The sequence below is a fragment of the Oncorhynchus mykiss genome, chromosome 6 (genome assembly GCF_057628025.1).
Source record: "Oncorhynchus mykiss isolate SJ-2025 chromosome 6, ASM5762802v1, whole genome shotgun sequence".
Classification (NCBI taxonomy): domain Eukaryota; kingdom Metazoa; phylum Chordata; class Actinopteri; order Salmoniformes; family Salmonidae; genus Oncorhynchus; species Oncorhynchus mykiss.
Genome location: NC_143027.1, coordinates 30,349,467 through 30,364,690, shown reverse-complemented (window position 1 = coordinate 30,364,690; position 15,224 = coordinate 30,349,467). Strand labels below are relative to the sequence as shown.

Below are 15,224 nucleotides of genomic sequence, written 5' to 3'. Positions count from 1 at the left end.
AACAGCCGTGTCTGTGGGAGAAGTGATGTGGGTGAACAGATGATCTCTGCATTGTGTATTTCCCACCACAAAGCATGGAGGAGGAGGTGTTATCGTGTAGGGATGCTTTGCTGGTGACACTGTCAGTAATTTATTTAGACTTCAAGACACACTTAACCAGCATTGCTACCACAGCATTCTGCAGTGATACGCCATTCCACCTGGTTTGGGCTTAGTGGGACTTTAATTTGTTTTTCAACAGGACAATGACCCGACAGACCTCCAGGCTGTGTAAGAGCTATTTTACCAAGAATGAGAGTGATGGAGTGCTGCATCAGATGACCTGGCATCCACAATCCCCCGACCTCAACCAAATTGAGAGGGTTTGCGATGAGTCAGACCGCAGAGTGAAGTAAAAGCATGGGAATTGTAAGGGTTCTCGTCCTACTCTTCTGAGGAGGAGTAGCGAGAAGGATCGGAGGACCAATGCGCAGCGTGGTAAGTGTCCATAATGTTTTTTAATAAAGACAATAGAACACTCGAACAAAACAACAAACGATGACGTGAATATACAAAACCGAAAACAGTACCGTGTGGACCAAACACTCACACAGAAAACAAACACCCACAACTCAAAAGTGAAACCAGGCTACCTAAGTATAATTCTCAATCAGGGACAACGATTGACAGCTGCCTCTGATTGAGAACCATACTAGGCCGAACACAGAAATCCCAAATTATAGAAAAACGAACATAGACAACCCACCCAACTCACACCCTGACCATACTAAAACAAAAGACAAAACAAAGGAACTAAGGTCAGAACGTGACAGGAATTCCTTCAAGACTGTTGGAAAAGCATTCCAGGTGAAGCTGGTTGAGAGAATGCCAAGAGTGTGCAAAGCTGTCATCAAGGCAAAAGGTGTCTATTTGAAGAACCTCAAATCTCAAATATATGTTGATTTCTTTAACACTTTTTTGGTTACTACATGATTCCATTTGTGTAATTTCATCATTTTGATGTCTTCACTATTATTCTACAATGTAGAAAATAGTCTAAATAAAGAAAAACCCTTGTATGAGTAGGTGTTCTAAAACTTTTGACCAGTAGTGTATATGTAATTCTTCCACTTTGACATTGCAGAGTATTTTGTGCAGATCGTTGACAAAAAATGTACAATTAAATCAATTTTAATCCCACTTCATAACACAACAAAATGTGGGAAAATTCAAGTGGTTTGAATACTTTCTGTTATCTGCTCTTAAAATATGTTACAAGACCTTCTGGATGCAGGGTTGTGACCTTGACGCAGAGTTGATAGTGGAGCTACAGCTCCTGGAGGTCAGTTCAACTCACGTGACAAGTACCCCTGAGCTGTACATGTATGGTAACATTTTGTTTTGTAAGTGGGCCAATAGCTAGGTTCCCTGGGCACATGCCTATAGTCCATGTATGGTGTTTTTGTGGAGGAATGCGGAGGGGGGTGTCTGGTGATTCGGCACACGCATCCCCAGGCAGACAGTACCTACGATGACAACATCCATCTCATGTTTGTTCCTTTCCATTTGTACACATATCCTCTGGTCCTATCTCATTTACCATGCCTTAACCCCCCCCCCCCTCCCCCCTCTTCCGACTCCTTATCTTCCATTTTACTTTCAACGTCTCCTCTGCCGTTATTGTTCGTCTCTATCTCACACACACTGTATCTCTCTTATTTATTATCCTCTATTTTGCCTCTTCCCTGTCATTTTCTCTGTCTGTCTAATTCTATACCTAAAATTACCTTACGCTCTTCCTCTGCCTCTCAGTCTCTCTCCACGCCAAGATGACACATGTGCTGTGCACTCGGCTGGCTGTCACAGTCCCGATGGCCGCTTTCACATACAGCTAGAGATAACTATCAGCAGCCAACGGCGGAATGGGGGGATAAGGTCTGAAAATAAATGCTGGATGACTGAAAAGGGAGTATATGGGAGGTAGTGGTAGTATGACTGCTAGTGAGCAATACAGAAAGTGAGAAAATATGAAATTGTGAACATTATTTGGGAAAAATGCATTCATAGTAACTAACAAGTAAAGGAATGGTATTTTATACCTACACCCCCCTGCGTATTTATTTGGACAGTGAAGCTAAAACGTTGGTTCTATATTCCAGCATTTTGGATTAAAGAGCTAATGTTTCATTTGAGGCAACAGTCCAGAAGGTTGCCAGTTATTTGATGGTATTCCCATACATATCTGTTTTGCCGTTTCATTTATTCACATTGATGCACTTTTCTCTCTACGTGTATTCTGACCTTGAATTTAAGCATGAGAATAGCATGCTATTCACCAGCTATTCGTTTGGGGTGATCGAATCAATGAAGGTGTGGCTGAGTTGTGTCTACAGATACGCCATATTGTGACCTTTACGTAATTCCCTAAAAATTCCACCACCTTTAAGCGCAAGGAAACTATGAATAAGGTCTTGCGAACCTACCGGTTCCAAGTGGAAAAAGCATCTCATTTTTTCGCTGGAAATAACACCATTCTCTATGCACTGTAATTTACAATTTGATAATAGCTATTGATAAGAGCCAGGTAAATGAGTCATCAGTTTGGATAAGGGAATTGTAAATATAAATTACACTTGTTTTATATCTATTTTACCTTATAATCGTGAAATGGCAGAAAATGTGAAATATGAAAACTGAAGCATATCAAAATATCAACTTTCCCACAGTAAAGTTTATGAAATGCTGTGTCACTTGGCAGAATTTAATTGTACGGCCTTTAAACTCGCAGGGATGGGCACTCTCGAATGTCTTAATTATAGGCTACCCCGACTTTCTCGGTTTCCTATTTATATCATGTTCAATATTAGCCAATAACAGAAATCGACAGTCAGTAGGCCTAATAAACATACATATCCAACAGCTAATGTACTGTTAGTTCCCTTCATTTGGTATAGCCTACATTTAATTACATTGTTTCGTTTACCTTCATTTGCTTACTCTGTAAACGCGGTCACCGCGGTGAGGTTGTTGCTGAATATCATTAGTAACAGTTGAAATGTAGGCTAATTAAATCGTTATGAGCAGAGCGATGATCAAGTCGTAACAGTTTGAACCCAACACATGGCGCAATACTTGGCGGTGTCATCACACAGTTCCATAGTTGAGCAGGCAACAGAAGAGGGTATAGGCTACAATTGTACACTTTTCTTCACATTATAATTCTACAAGTTTGTGCACTAATCTTCCAACAATACCATGGGTTGAAGAACTGAATGTGGCAACTTTCAGGATTAATCAAACCACTGTATTTTTTATTAATTAATATATTTAGTGTGTAAAGGCTCTACAAACCGTTTTTTTATGATTCAGAAATACTTTCCGAACCTTAAATAATCTACAAGATCAGAGTATTTTTAAATCTACCAATTGGTGCTGAAACAGAGAGGAATATGCATATATTTAGCTAGCTCCCTTTCATTGATCTATAATATTCTGAACACCTCTCGAAATAATCTACTAAAAATTATATTATACGAACCTGTAACCCGACACATTGACTCGGTACCAGTACCCCTGTATTTAGCCTCATTATTGTGTAACTTAAAAAAAAACTTTAGTTTAATTAGTAATTAACTCTATATTCATAAAACTGCATTGTTGGTTATGGGCTTGTAAGTAAGCATGTATTCGGCGCATGTGACAAATACAATTCGATTTTCTTTCAACCCTATTGATCGAAAACTCAATGAAAAAAATATGTTGGTCATCAGTTGGGAAGGTCTTCAGCAGTTGAAATACATTTATTCAGAGCGTGCAAGGTAGCCACACCTGCAGAGAGTGTTACACGACTGAATAAGGTAAATCTGAATACCAAATATCAAATCAAATTTTATTGGTCACATACACATGGTTAGCAGATGTTAATCCAAGTGTCGCGAAATGCTTGTACTTCTAGTTCCGACAGTGCAGTAATATCTAACAAGTAATCTAACAAAATGGAAGGTGTAATGGAAGGGCAGGTAGCTTGCCACCGATGATGCGTTGTGCAGACCACCCTACCCTCTGGAGAGCCTTGCGGTTTAGGGCGATGCAGTTGCCGTACCAGGCGGTGATACAACTTGACAGGGTGCTCTCAATTGTGCATCTGTAAAAGTTTGTGAGTGTTTTCGGTGACAAGCCAAATTTCTTCAGCCTGCTGAGGTTGAGCGCCTTCTTCACCACGCCGTCTGTGTGGGAGGATCATTTCAGTTTGTCAGTGATGTGTACGCAGAGGAACTTCAAACTTTCCACCTTCTCCACTACTGTCCTGTCGATGTGGATGAGGGGGTGCTCCCTCTGCTCATCTCCTTTGTTTTGTTGACGTTAAGTGAGAGGTTATTTTACTGGCACCACACTCCGAGGGCGGGAGGTAAGGAAAATGGGAGTGGGTCTAGGGTATCAGGTAGGGTGGAAGTGACATGATCCTAACCTTTTTGGGATAGGGGGCAGCATTTTCACTTTTGGATGAAAAGCGTTCCCAGAGTAAACTGCCTCCTACTCTGTCCCAGATGCGAATATATGCATATTATTATTATTATTGGATAGAAAACACTCTGAAGTTTCTAAAACTGTTTGAATGATGTCTGTGAGTATAACAGAACTCATATGCCAGGCAAAAACCTGAGAAAAAACCCAAACAGGGTGTGGGAAATCTGAGGTTTGTAGTTTTTGAACTCAGCCCCTATCGAATACACAGTGGGATATGGGTCATTTTGCACTTCATAAGGCTTCTTCTAGATGTCAATCGTCTTTAGAACGTTGTTTCAGGCTTTTACTGTGAAGGGGGGCCGAATGAGAGCTGTTTGAGTCAGAGGTCTGGCAGCAGCCTCGATCTCAGTCACGCGCGTTCACATGAGAGGTAGCTCTCGTTCCATTGCTTTTCTACAGACAATGGAATTCTCCGGTTGGAACATTATTGAATATTTATGATAAAAACATCCTAAAGATTGAATATTTATAATGCTATTTCTGACTTATGTTGACTACACAATATGGCGGATATCTTTTTGACTGCTTTGTTGTCTGAACGCTGTACTCAGATTATTGCATGGTTTGCTTTTTCCGTAAAGTTTTTTTGAAATCTGACACAGCAGTTGCATTAATGAGAAGTGTATCTAAAGTTCCATGCATAACACTTTAATTTTCATCAACATTTATAATGAGTACTTCTGTGAATTGATGTGGCTCTCTGCAAAATCACTGCATGTTTTAGAACTACTGAACGTAACGCACCAATGTAAAATTAGATTTTTGGATATAAATATGCACATTATCGAACAAAACATACATGTATTGTATAACATGAAGTCCTATGAGTGTCATCTGATGAAGATCATCAAAGGTTAGTGATTAATTTTATCTCTATTTGTGATTTTTGTGACTCCTCTCTTTGTCTGGAAAAATGGCTGGGTTTTTCTGTGACATGGTGGTGACCTAACATAATCGTTTGTGGAGCTTTTGCTGTAAAGCATGTTTGAAATCAGAAACTGTGGCTGGATTAATGAGAATTGATCTTTAAAATGGTGCCTATGTCACGCCCTGACCTTAGAGATCCTGTTTATGTCTCTATTTTGGTTTGGTCAGGGTGTGATATGGGGTGGGTATTCTATGTTATATTATTTGTATTTCTATGTTTTGGCCGGGTAGGGTTCTCAATCAGGGACAGCTGTCTATCGTTGTCTCTGATTGAGAACCATACTTAGGTAGCCCTTTCCCACCTGTCTTTGTGGGAAGTTAACTGTTTGTGGCACATAGCGCTTAAGCTTCAAAGTTGTTGTGTATTATTTATTGTTTTGTTCGGCGTCTTTTCTAAAAAAGGAATATGTACTCTCACCACGCTGCGCTTTGGTCTAGTTCTTTCGATGGCCGTGACAGAACTTCCCACCACAAACGGACCAAGCAGCGTGGTAAGGAGGAGCAGCGTGTTCAGGATTCATGGACTTGGGAGGAAATCCTGGACGGGAAAGTACCCTGGAGGCAGGCTGGGGAATATCGCTGTCCGAAAGAGGAACTGGAAGCAGCTAAAGCTGAGCGGCGGCGATATGAGGAGGCTAACCATCGAAGCAGGCACGAGAGAAAAATGGCAGAGTCAGGATTCAGACCTGAGCCAAATCCCCATGCTTACCGTGGCGAGCATGTGACTATGGGGTGATGCGCACGGTGTCCCGAGTGAGCATTCACAGGCCGGTGTGCTCTGTGCCAGCGTCTCACATTTGCCGGGTGGAAGTGGGCATCCAGCCAGAACGGGTTCGCGCCCAGGCTCTGTCGTAACCGGCCGCGACCGGGAGGTCCGTGGGGCGACGCACAATTGGCCTAGCGTCGTCCGGGTTAGGGAGGGCTTGGTCGGTAGGGATGTCCTTGTCTCATCGCGCACCAGCGACTCCTGTGGCGGGCCGGGCGCAGTGCGCGCTAACCAAGGTTGCCAGGTGCACGGGTGTATCCTCTGACACATTGGTGCGGCTGGCTTCCGGGTTGGATGTGCGCTGTGTTAAGAAGCAGTGCGCCTGGTTGGGTTGTGTATCGGAGGACGCACGACTTTCAACCTTCGTCTCTCCCGAGCCCGTACGGGAGTTGTAGCGATGAGACAAGATAGTAGCTACTACAACAATTGGATACCATGACATTGGGGAGAAAAAAGGGGGGTAAAATTCAAAAAAATAAAATAAATAAATAAATAAAATAAATGTTATTGTCTGAGGCTATGCGGAACATATAGTCCATGTGATCGAAGCAATCTTGAAGTGTGGAATCTGATTGGTCAAACCAGCGTTGGATAAACCTGAGCACAGGCGTTTCTTGTTTTAGTATCTGCCTATAAGCGGGGAGCAACAAAATGCATGGTCAGATTTTCCGAAGGGAGGGCCTTGTATCCATCATGGAAGTTAGAGTAGCAATGGTCAAGAATGCTACCAGATCTTGTCGCGCATTCGACATGCTGGTAAAATTTAGGTAACCTTGTTCTCAGATTAAAAGCCCCAGCTACAATAAATGCAGCCTCAAGATATATGGTTTCCAGTTTACATAGAGTCCAGTGAAGTTCTTTCAGGGCCGTTCCTGTATGTTGTTATGATTGCACCATGAGTCGTTAATCATAAGGCATACACCCCCGCCCTTCTTCATACCAGAGAGATGTTTGTTTCTGTCGGCGCGATGCGTGAAGAACCCAGGTGGCTGTACCGACTCTGACAACATGTCTCGAGTGAGCCATGTTTCCGTGAAACAGAGAATGTTACAATCTCTGATGTCTATCTGGAAGGAAACTCATGCCCTAATTTCATCCACCTTGTTGTCTAGAGATTGGACATAGGCGAGTAATATGCTCGGAAGCGGTGGATGGTGTGCTCGCCTTCTAAGTCTGACCAGGAGGCCGCTCCGTCCGCCTCTCCTGCGGCGACAACGTCGTTTTGCGTCGGCCTCTGGGATTTAAATCCCATGTCCAGGGTGGAGGTCCAAACAAAGGATCCGCTTCGGGAAAGTCGTATTCCTGGTTGTAATGTTGGTAAGTTGACGTAGCATTTATATCCAATAGTTCTTCCTGGCTGTATGTAATAACACTTAAGATTTTCTGTGCTAACAATGTCAGAAATAATACATGGAAAAACAAATTACTGCATAGATTCCTAAGGACCTGAAGCGTGGCGTCCATCTCTGTCGGCACCATCTTAGAAGTGCGTAGGAAAGGCGTGCTTAGGAAAGGCGTAAAAGTCCTAGGAAATGCCGAATACAACCGTGAAATGCTTACTTACAAGCCCTTAACCAACAAAGCAGTTAAGAAAATAGAGTTAAGAAAATATTTACTAATGTCTTTCCTCCTGAGGACTACACATGGGCCTGAATAGACAGGCTCTGACTGACAGCAGGTACTTCTCATTCCACACACGTTCTACAGGGAGAGAGAGCGGAATGATTTAATAATAGCCAATCTGTTATGATGTTTACATGCACCTCCATTGAGAGAGCAGGAGCAAGAGTGACAGCGAGAGCAAAAGAGAGGGAGTGCGTACAGCAAACAACACACAAGAATACAGCACAAATAAGTATAAACAGAATTTTAAACTGGATGCTTTCAGCCCTGAATGCTGATTGGCTGACATGGGTATTTATTTCTACTGTTCTAATTACATTGGTAACCAGTTTATAATAAGCAATAAGACACCTTGGGGGTTTGTGGTATTTAAGTGATAATACCCGAGAAGCCGGTGTTTGGAGGATATATTGGCATGGGTGTATATTGGCATGGGTGTTGTTAGGCCCGAGGGCTGGCGACCGAAGACGTGGGCCATGTGTCTCCCGGTCACAGCCGGCTGCAACCGGCTGCAACACAGCCTGGGATCGAACCTGCAACTGTAGTGACATCTCAAGCACTGTGATGCAGTGCCTTAGACCGCTGTGCCACACGAGAGGCCCTGGAATGCGGGTTTAACCAAGTAGCATTCAGGATTAGACCCACCCGTTGTATAAATTACCAATATACCATGGCTAAGGGCTGTTCTTATGCACGACGCAACACAGAGTGTCTGGATACAGCCCGTAGCCATGGTATATTAGCCATATACCACACCCCCTTCGGCTTTATAGCTTAATTATAAACTGGTTGATTTAAGCCCTGAATGCTGATTGGCTGAAAGCTGTGGTATATCAGACAGTATATCATGTATTTAACAAAAAAAAAAAATGTTTTACTGTTCTACTAAAATTAATTGTGTGCCGCCTCAAGGGTCTCCTGGTCACGGCCGACTGCGACAGAGCCTGGACTCTGACCAGGATCTCTAGTGGCACAGATAGCACTGCGATGCAGTGCCTTAGACCACTGCGCCACTCGGGAGGCTGAACCAGAGATATTCTATAATGTTGTAAATGTATCCTCCTTCGTTACAAGACCCCAGGCCGTACCTCGTCTCACTTAACTAGTCTAACTAGAACCACTGCATGCAGTCCTGACAACTATCAACATAACTATCTGAAAATTATAGTGAGTAGGTATTCTATAACCGAGAAATGGAAGAAACGATCCTCAGTAGGCTTTGAGAAGCTGGTATACTTTGGCTGGACAGAGTAGTAGAAGACTGCTCATGATGTTAACTGTAAAGGACAAGTCATGTCTGGGTAATAGGATTTGGTCTTTATGCAGAGGCACCATGTCCGATGCCAGTCACCTGATGGAATCCAACAAATTGTACCGGATAGTGTCAAAATGTAAAATAAAGGGCTCCAGTCATTAAGGAGAATCAGTAGAGGCAGAACACAAGGAAGTTGTGCTTGGATGACTGGAACATTAGACAGGCTCCATGGATCTGGACGACTAATGCCTGCATGTGGCTGAAATCAAAGGCGTTTGCAATCTTAAAGGGAAGTCAATTAAATACCCAAGAGTTCCTTCTTGCCCCGCTGCTATCTTTTAAAATTAGAAATATGAATTCCCTTCAAAAGGCCTTGCCAGAGGATATAACAACACAACATGATTTGGGGTTTTGGGTTTGGGATAGTGGATGAGAGTGAAGGGGGGTGACTTCCTAAACTGGACACTACAATTTAACTGGTGGGCCTGTGGTTACAGGAGCAGGATTGTATAGGCACAAAATATTTTGGGTCTTGTCTTGAACAGAAATTAGGACACATACTCAAATACTTTATGTCTCTCTCTCTTTAGGCAAATGGAGACGTACAGCTGCACATTAACAACAAAAAAGTGAATCCCTATCTGCTAAGGGTTGTTCAGTCTGTGAGCAGCAGAATGAGACCATGAGAGGCCTGTAGGGCAGAGCTATTGGCAGGAGCTGCAGTGACCCAGTCGAGGAGTCTAACAGGCTGATGATGAGACACTAGGGGTGTGATTGTCTGGGCGCCATTAGATACAGTACAATAAGCATATTGATGAACTGGAAACCCCAAACTATCTATACATTATTTGAATTGCAGATGCCTTTGGAAGTTGTGTTTGGAAGTTATGATATAAAAAACATCCTGTTCTTATAACACGTGTAGCAATATGTAATGTTCCTGGGTTAATTACTTCTTCAAACTATAGTGAATGTATTTTGTATGTACTTTTTGTACTTTTGGCATTAAAAATAATTGAATGTCAGCAGGAAACAATATCAATCTGTAAATCCTTTGAAAAAATCCATAAAATGTGAAAAAAAGGGAAAGGTCAGCACTGTGAGTGTGAGTTCACCAGTTCGTCAGGCCAGGGGGCATAGGCCACGCTAATAAAATAACAGTAACCGGAGTTGTAATGCTTTCTACCAGTCAGAGAGAAAAAAAAAGAAGAAAAAAAGCTACATTAAGTTATATGGTTGAAATGACCCCGAGGAAAAGTAGAAAAAGAAGTCAAACTGAATGAAATAAGCCATTCTGAGGTGATATCTTGACTTCAGTTTCATGTACTTTAACACAGATCTCTTGGCAAGTGTGCAACAACCATTGGTCCGTATGTTCTAAATTAAGTGACTGACTGAAGAGATGTATAAATGGATTTCTTCAGGAATCCAATCAACCAATGACTGAATGAGGCCAGTCGCTTGTGTGGCCTATTTCTGCTCCCATTTCAAGGGCATTGTGAGAGAAAATTTGAAGGTCGGTTTAATTTGGTGTTTCAGTCTCAGATCTTATCTCAGAGCATGTCTGTGTATGTGTCAGGTAGATAACAACAGAGAGAGAGGGCATCTGTGTGTTTTAACAACATGATTATAAATCATGACCAGTATATGGGTGTTGTGGCTATTTCAATCAAGAGTTAGACCATGTTAATTCATTAGTGCAAATGTGTACAAACACGGATGCATGAGGGAACATCAGTCTAGTTGCACAAAGGATTTTTCCACCACTAGACATAACAACGCCCTAGGAGGTTTTTATTATACAATCACTATCCAGACTACTTGCTGAATGTTTATCTTCCCAATGGGCTCGGTGGTCCGATTCCTGTATCTTAACCCCTACCTCTTGCTCCACTTCCTGAAGCTGTGTAACTCAATTAGAGGTAAAAAGTAACATGAAAGAGAAGCAGAGTAGGGATAGATAACATGATTTCCGACAGTGGCATATGGGTTATATAATGATAGCACATAGTAGAGTGCCTATTGCAAACTGATTATACATAGGATAAATTAATTGGACATAACATTTATATTAGCATAATATGATAATGATTATGCTAATATGATAACAATTCTGATAATGATAATGTAAAGAAGAACACTGTCAATGTTTGTTTATATTATTCCTTGCATGTTAGGGTATTAGGGGGTAACTAGCCCCCCCCCCCCCCAAAAAAAAAAACAATGTCTAATTGCTGACACAAAAAAAGCTAAGTTTAGAGAAAAAAATTGGTATGTGATTTAAGGTCATGCTTAGGCAAATAAACTATAAAGGGAAATAAATGGCTACATTTTACACTTTTTTTTGTTATTTCATGAAGTGTTGTTTTTATAAAAGGGGAGTTTGTTTTAAGTACCAGGGTAACTGTACTTGTAAGTACACCCTGTTACGCTCTCCCTGCCTCCTTCACTGTGTTTTTGTGCTTTTATTTGTAGATTGGGGACAGGTGGAGCTGATTAGGTCGTTAAGGTGACAAGTTGCACCTGGGTTTGGGACCTAGAAGATAAAAGTTCCTGGTGCCCAGTCTTGGCTCTCTTTCTCCACAAGCACCATTTTGTTTTGTGATCTGGTTGATTATGTTTTTAGATTAGGTGCACCCTTCAACACATTTTACCTTCATCCATGCATCTCCATTACACCCAGGAGAATGTGAATCCAAGATGGCGTAGCAGTCAGACGTCTTTGTCCTGTCCCTTGTATAAATCGTTTTACATCTTTTTCGTCGCATATCCTTTAAAATATTTTGCTAAACCTCAACATCTAAATACTCTCCTGCAACCCGCCTCACCCAATGTGGCGTGGATCTGCTTTCTCTTCCTATAGTATTTACAGTGCCTTGCGAAAGTATTCGCCCCCCTTGAACTTTGCGACCTTTTGCCACATTTCAGGCTTCAAACATAAAGATATAAAACTGTATTTTTTTGTGAAGAATCAACAACAAGTGGGACACAATCATGAAGTGGAACGACATTTATTGGATATTTCAAACTTTTTTAACAAATCAAAAACTGAAAAATTGGGCGTGCAAAATTATTCAGCCCCCTTAAGTTAATACTTTGTAGCGCCACCTTTTGCTGCGATTACAGCTGTAAGTCGCTTGGGGTATGTCTCTATCAGTTTTGCACATCGAGAGACTGACATTTTTTCCCATTCCTCCTTGCAAAACAGCTCGAGCTCAGTGAGGTTGGATGGAGAGCATTTGTGAACAGCAGTTTTCAGTTCGTTCCACAGATTCTCGATTGGATTCAGGTCTGGACTTTGACTTGGCCATTCTAACACCTGGATATGTTTATTTTTGAACCATTCCATTGTAGATTTTGTTTTATGTTTTGGATCATTGTCTTGTTGGAAGACAAATCTCCGTCCCAGTCTCAGGTCTTTTGCAGACTCCATCAGGTTTTCTTCCAGAATGGTCCTGTATTTGGCTCTATCCATCTTCCCATCAATTTTAACCATCTTCCCTGTCCCTGCTGAAGAAAAGCAGGCCCAAACCATGATGCTGCCACCACCATGTTTGACAGTGGGGATGGTGTGTTCAGCTGTGTTGCTTTTACGCCAAACATAACGTTTTGCATTGTTGCCAAAAAGTTCAATTTTGGTTTCATCTGACCAGAGCACCTTCTTCCACATGTTTGGTGTGTCTCCCAGGTGGCTTGTGGCAAACTTTAAACAACACTTTTTATGGATATCTTTAAGAAATGGCTTTCTTCTTTCCACTCTTCCATAAAGGCCAGATTTGTGCAATATACGACTGATTGTTGTCCTATGGACAGAGTCTCCCACCTCAGCTGTAGATCTCTGCAGTTCATCCAGAGTGATCATGGGCCTCTTGGCTGCATCTCTGATCAGTCTTCTCCTTGTATGAGCTGAAAGTTTAGAGGGACGGCCAGGTCTTGGTAGATTTGCAGTGGTCTGATACTCCTTCCATTTCAATATTATCGCTTGCACAGTGCTCCTTGGGATGTTTAAAGCTTGGGAAATCTTTTTGTATCCAAATCCGACTTTAAACTTCTTCACAACAGTATCTCGGACCTGCCTGGTGTGTTCCTTGTTCTTCATGATGCTCTCTGCGCTTTTAACGGACCTCTGAGACTATCACAGTGCAGGTGCATTTATACGGAGACTTGATTACACACAGGTGGATTGTATTTATCATCATTAGTCATTTAGGTCAACATTGGATCATTCAGAGATCCTCACTGAACTTCTGGAGAGAGTTTGCTACACTGAAAGTGAAGGGGCTGAATAATTTTGCACGCCCAATTTTTCAGTTTTTGATTTGTTAAAAAAGTTTGAAATATCCAATAAATGTCGTTCCACTTCATGATTGTGTCCCACTTGTTGTTGATTCTTCACAAAAAATACAGTTTTATATCTTTATGTTTGAAGCCTGAAATGTGGCAAAAGGTCGCAAAGTTCAAGGGGGCCGAATACTTTCGCAAGGCACTGTATATTTACTTTACTGGAATCCCTCAACTGAAGCTAGCCAGCTAACTACTAGCTATCAGTCAGCAAACCATTGCCAGCAGTCATCAGCTAACCTTCCGCTCGGAAAACTCTCATCAGTTCGAACAATGTGACTCTAACCAGAGCATAACGGACCTGTTATTTTTATCCACGGATTCCTACCGCAAACTGAAAATGTTCATCTGGATCTTCACAACTAGCTAACCGCAATCCTGGATGACTACTCCTGGCTAGCGTTTCCATCCCAGAACAAGCACCAATTAGCTTGAAGCTAGCCCGGCCAGGGCTCCTTTGCTACCACCAAAGTATACTCCTGGGCTACAATATCCGGACCCCTTCTACAGCCGTTACTGGGCATGGAAGCCCGCAGATCCCCTACGATTGGAATACCGTCATAATCTGCCCGAGGACTCCAACAGGCCCCTCAGGCGCGACGCCCGCTGAAGGCCCATTATGCTAACCAGCTAGGCCTGCTAGCTACCTAGAGCTACTTGGAACCCTACTAATTCCACGACTGGTCTATCGACATCACCGCACGAAGAGGCAAAAACAGACCTACCCCCATCGCGACATCCCCCAAAGGCTAACTTTCTAGCCCCTGCTATCTGCTTGCTTGCTAACCCTGTCTGCTAACTGCTTGCTTGCTAACCCAGTCTACTAACTGCTAGCCCCTGCTAACTTCTTGCTAACCCTACCTGTTAACTGCCACCTTGCCCCGGTCTACTAACTGCTAGCTGCCGGCCCCAGGCCTGCTAACTGCTAGCTTACCTGCCCGGTCTGTAACTGCTAGCCCATGCTAACTGCTTGCTTGCTAACCCAGCCTGCTAACTGCTAGCTTGCCCCGGTCTACTAGCTGCTAGCTTGTTTAGCCCCGACCTACTAACTGTTAGCTTGTTAGCATCGGCATTCATTACTCAATGCCTAGGTTTACCTCCAATGTACTCGCATCCTACCTTACCTTTGTCTGTACACTATGCCTTGAATCTATGCTATCGTGCCCAGAAACCTGCTCCTTTTACTCTCTGTTCTGAACATGCTAGACGGCCAGTTCGTATAGTCTTTAGCCGTACCCTTATCCTACTTCTCCTCTGTTCCTCTGGTGATGTGGAGGTTAATCCAGGTCCTGCAGTGCCTAGCTCCACTCCCACCCCCCAGGTGCTCTCATTTGTTGACTTCTGTAAAAGTAAAAGCCTTGGTTTCATGCATGTTAACATTAGAAGCCTACTCCCTAAGTTTGTTTTACTCACTGCTTTAGCACATTCTGCCAACCCAGATGTCTTAGCAGTGTCTGAATCCTGGCTTAGGAAAACCACCAAAAACCCTGAAATCTCCATTGCTAACTATAACGTTTTCCGCCAAGATAGAACTGCCAAAGGAGGCAGTGTTGCAATCTACTGCAAAGATAGATAGTAATACAGAACTCTGCAGGCTAAGTCTGTACCCAAACAATTTGAGCTTCTACTTCTAAAAATCACCTTTCCAGAAACAAGTCTCTCACTGTTAACGCTTGCTATAGACCTCCCTCTGCCCCCAGCTGTGCCCTCGATACCATATGTGAACTGATTGCCCCCCCCATCTATCTTCTGAGCTCGTGCTACTAGGTGACCTAAACTGGGACATGCTTAACACCTCGGCCATCC

At 42.7% G+C, this 15,224-nt stretch overlaps 1 protein-coding gene across 1 annotated transcript in view; it reads right to left on the bottom strand.

Moving 5' to 3' along the window:
* LOC110525707 (inositol polyphosphate 5-phosphatase K) overlaps window positions 1-15,224 on the bottom strand; it is a 41,117-nt gene that overhangs the window by 19,161 nt on the left and 6,732 nt on the right. The gene's annotated exons all lie outside the window — the stretch shown is intronic.